Below are 4,691 nucleotides of genomic sequence, written 5' to 3'. Positions count from 1 at the left end.
TTTGTGTTTGTTTGTTTTTTAGGTACTCTTAATCTTTTATGAGAAGAGCTAGAAGCACAAGTGACACATCCTTATTGTTTAATCTTGAAATTGTGAAATTTTGTAGAGCCAACAAGAAAGAAACCAGAAAAAGGAAAGAAACCTTGAGAGAAACTGAAATTGAAGCAGACATGGCTGATGAAAGAATTAGAATTGGTGGTGGTAATGCTGGAAATAATCGAAACAATGAAAATGCAGCCCAAGGTGAAGAGGTTGTAAATGCTAATGTGCCTAGGGGAAGTATGATGGATCATGCATTTCCTCGTTTTGATGACTTGAGAGAGAGCATAGCAAGACCAAGAATTGATACAAATAGCTACAAGATGGATTTTAGGGTTCTTCAAATGATTCAAAATTCCCAATTTTGGGGACATCCTTCTGAAAATCCACACACACATCTAAAGAAGTTTGCTATGATTTGTGATATGCAAAAACAACCTGGAGTATCTGATGATGCAGCAAGATTGAAGCTATTCCCATTCTCTTTGAAGGATAGAGCATTGGATTGGCTTGACTCTTTACCTCACAACTCCATTATAAATTGGGAGCAACTCACTGATGCATTTCTTGCACAATATTTTCCACCTGGAAAAACTCAAGAATTGAGGGATCAAATGACAGCTTTTAGACCAAGAGAAGATGAAACTCTTTATGAATCATGGATGAGAAGGAAGGAATTAGAGAGAAAATGCCCACATCATGCCATTCCAAAATGGATGATAAACCAGAATTTTTACACTAATGTTACTCCTGCAATTAGAGGGATTATTGATGCTCAAACAGGAGGAGAATTTATTATGAAGCATGAAGATGAAGCTTATGAGCTATTGGAGAAAATTGCAAAGAATACTCATCTTTGGAATAGTCTAAGAGGACCAGCTCCAACTCAAAATAGGCAAGCTGCTGGAATGTATGACCTTGATCCATTCAACATGATTAATGCAAAGTTTGATGCACTTACAAATGTTTTGGCTAAGAAGATGAAAGATTTAAGCATGTTGGTTAGTTCATCATCATCATCTGGAAGTTCACAACAAGTTGCTTATGCAGAAGGAACTACCAGCTGTGGAGTAGACTATGGAGAGCAAGCTGTATATGTTGGTAATTATGGAAACAAATAAATGGGGAATCCTTACTCTCAAACTTATAATCCAACTTGGAGGAATCATCTCAACTTTTCATGCGAAAATCAGCAAAGTCCAGTTCCAAATCAGAATCTTCAGCCACAACAACAACAAGGAATTCCATATCAGCAAAATAGGCAACCATTGCCTAATTTTCAGCAGAGAAATATGAATCCTCCACCAAAACAGCAAGAACAAAGTTCCACCATAGAAGCTTTATTACAACAGATTCTTGCGAACCAAACTAAGCATGATGAAGAGATGAGAGAGATGAAAGCAAGGCTAGAACAGATGCAAACACATAACAGAATGTTGGAAAATCAGATTGCACAACAAGCATCTTCCTCAGGTACCAAGTCTTTTGGAAAACTTCCAAGTCAACTGGAAAACCCAAGAGAGCAGTGTCAAGCTATTACTTTAAGAAGTGGGAAGGTTGTAAATAATGAGAAGAGTGAAAAAAATGAGAAAAGTGAAAATAGTGAGAAGAGAGAAAATGAGCAAGAAATTGATGAGAGAGAAAAACAAGAAAGTGAGAAAGAAAGTGCAGAAAAAGGTAAAGAGAAAATTGAAGAGAAGGAAGAGAAGTATATACCTCTAGAGCCTTACAAACCACAACTTCCCTTTCCACAAAGATTTCAAAAAGCCAAGCTTGATAAGCAATTTGGAAAGTTCTTAGAGGTTTTGAAGAAGCTATACATAAATGTGCCTTTTATTGATGCTTTTTCACAAATGCCCTCTTATGCAAAATTCTTAAAAGAAATTCTCTCAAACAAGAGGAAACTTAAAGACCATGAGACTGTAGCTTTGACAGAAGAATGCAGTGCTATCCTCTAAAGGAAACTTCCTCCAAAGCTCAAAGATCCATGGAGTTTTTCAATTCCATGCCACATTGGGGAATCATGTTCTACAAAAGCTTTATGTGATTTAGGGGCAAGTGTTAGCCTTATGCCCCTCTCCATTTATGAGAAGCTCAATATGGGAGATCTTAAGCTAACCCACATTTCTCTTCAGTTAGCTGACAGATCAATTAAGTATCCTAAAGGGATTTTGGAGAATGTGCCTCTGAAGGTTGGGAAGTTCTATATACCTGTTGACTTTGTCATCTTGGACATGGAAGAGGATTCTAATATCCCAATTATCTTGGGAAGACCCTTTCTAGCTATAGCAGGAGCATTAATTGATGTTAAGGGAGAAAAATTGACTCTTAGAGTTGGTGAAGATCAATTGGTTTTCAATATTAATAACACTATGAAGAAACATCATTCTGAAGCTGATACTTATTTGAGAATTGATATCATTGATGAGCTAGTTGAAGAACACTTCAGAAAGAGATATCCGGAAGATCCACTTGAAAATTGCTTGGTTCATAGAGGAAGCATAGACTATGACAACCCTCACGTGGCTGCATATGCTCAACATTTAGAGGGTAGTCCACCATTCATTTCTGCTCCAGTTTTTCAACTCACACAAAAGGAAATAGTCGAATCTAAGCAACCATCATTCAAGGAAGAAGATGCACCTAAGGTAGAACTTAAGCAACTTCCTTCTCAGCTCAGGTATGAATTTCTTGGCACCAATAACACTTATCCAGTAATTGTAAATGCAAACTTGAGTACTTTAGAGGTTGATAAGTTGTTAAGAGTGTTAAGGCAATTTAGGAAAGTTTTAGGATATACCATAGATGTCATTAAGAGAATAAGTCCACACTTTTGGATGCACAGAATTATTTTGGAAGAAAATTGTAAGCCGTCTATTGAACATCAGAGAAGGTTGAACCCAAATATGAAAGAAGTTGTTAAAAAGGAAATTTTGAAGTTGCTTGATGCAGGGATCATATATCCTATCTCAGACAGTACTTGGGTGAGTCCAGTACATGTTGTCCCAAAAAAGAGTGGAATGACAATGGTCAAAAATGAAAATAATGAATTAATTCCCACCAGAACAGTGACTAGTTGGCGAATGTGCATAGATTACAGAAAATTAAATATTGCCACTAGAAAAGATCATTTTCCACTTCCCTTCATTGATCAAATGTTAGAAAGACTGGCTAGGCATTCTTATTTTTGCTATTTAGATGTGTATTTAGGATTTTTTCAAATCCCTATCCATCCAAATGATCAAGAGAAAACCACTTTTACTTATCCATATGGAACCTTTGCTTATAGGAGGATGCCATTTGGGTTGTGTAATTCACCAGCCACTTTTAAAAGGTGCATGATGGCAAGCTTCTCAGATTTCATTGAAGATATAATGGAGGTTTTTATGGATGACTTTTCTGTTTATGGATCTTCATTTGACATATGCTTGGCTAACCTTTCTAAAGTTTTACAAATGATGTGCGAATCTTGACCTTGTGTTAAACTGGGAAAAGTGTCATTTCATGGTTCAGGAAGGGATAGTGCTTGGACATTTGGTGTCTAACAGAGGAATAGAGGTTGATAAAGCCAAGGTTGAAGTGATAGAGAAGATGGCTCCTCCTACCAATGTCAAAGGAATTCGAAGTTTTCTAGGACATGCCGGGTTCTACAGACGCTTTATCAAGGATTTTTCTAAAATAGCCAAACCTTTGTCTTATTTGTTAAGTCATGACATACCATTTGTATTTGACCAAGAGTGTTTGGATGCCTTTTGTAGGTTGAAGCAAGCTCTTATCACTGCACCAATCATGCAACCACTTGATTGGAGCCTACCTTTTGAAATTATGTGTGATGCTAGCAACTATGCAATTGGAGTTGTTCTTGGTCAAAGAAAAGACAAAAGGGCTTATGTTATTTTTTATGCTAGTAGAACACTGGATGAGGCTCAAACAAATTATGCAACAACTGAAAAGGAATTCTTAGTAATTGTCTTTGCATTGGAAAAGTTTAGACCTTACATTATTGACTCAAAGGTGGTTATATTTTTAGATCATGCTGCTATCAGGTATTTACTCCGTGAAAAGGAGGCTAAACCTAGGCTCATTAGGTGGATTCTGATGCTACAAGAGTTTAATTTGGAGATTAGAGATAAGAAGGGAGCTGAAAATGTAGTTGCGGATAATCTTAGTAGGTTGAAATTGGATGATGAAGAAATGGATGATGAAGAAATGGATGAAGTCCCTATTGATGAGTTTTTCTTGGATGAACAACTTTTCTCTGTTGTTGCTAACCTACCTTGGCATGCAGACTTGGTGAATTATCTATCTTGTGGAGTTTTACCTCTAGGAATGACATGACAACAAAAGAAAAAGTTTTTGCATGAGGCAAAATTTTATAGATGGGATGATCCTTTACTCTTTAGGAGATGTTGTGATGGTTTAATAAGAAGATGTATTCCTGATGAGGAGACACAGAGTGTTATGCATCATTGCCATGCTTCTGATTATGGAGGACATTTTGGAATCTCTAAAACAGCTAGTAAAATTCTGCAGGCTGGTTTCTTTTGGCCAAACCTTTTTAAGGATGTGAGGAAATTTGTATTAAAATGTGATAAATGTCAAAGGAGTGAAAATCTGTCAAAAAGAGATCAAATGCCCCTAAATGATATTCT

At 36.6% G+C, this 4,691-nt stretch overlaps 1 non-coding gene across 1 annotated transcript; it reads right to left on the bottom strand.

The window, feature by feature from the left end:
• Positions 1 to 638: 638 nt before the first annotated feature.
• LOC131170897 (small nucleolar RNA R71) lies at positions 639 to 745 on the bottom strand. The gene has a single exon (XR_009141662.1). It is a non-coding gene; the product is annotated as a small nucleolar RNA R71 (small nucleolar RNA).
• Between the last annotated feature and the right edge of the window lie 3,946 nt (positions 746 to 4,691).

The sequence above is a fragment of the Hevea brasiliensis genome, chromosome 11, assembly GCF_030052815.1.
Source record: "Hevea brasiliensis isolate MT/VB/25A 57/8 chromosome 11, ASM3005281v1, whole genome shotgun sequence".
Taxonomy (NCBI): domain Eukaryota; kingdom Viridiplantae; phylum Streptophyta; class Magnoliopsida; order Malpighiales; family Euphorbiaceae; genus Hevea; species Hevea brasiliensis.
The sequence above is the reverse complement of the archived record's forward strand: the minus strand, read 5'-3'. Positions and strand labels throughout refer to the sequence as shown.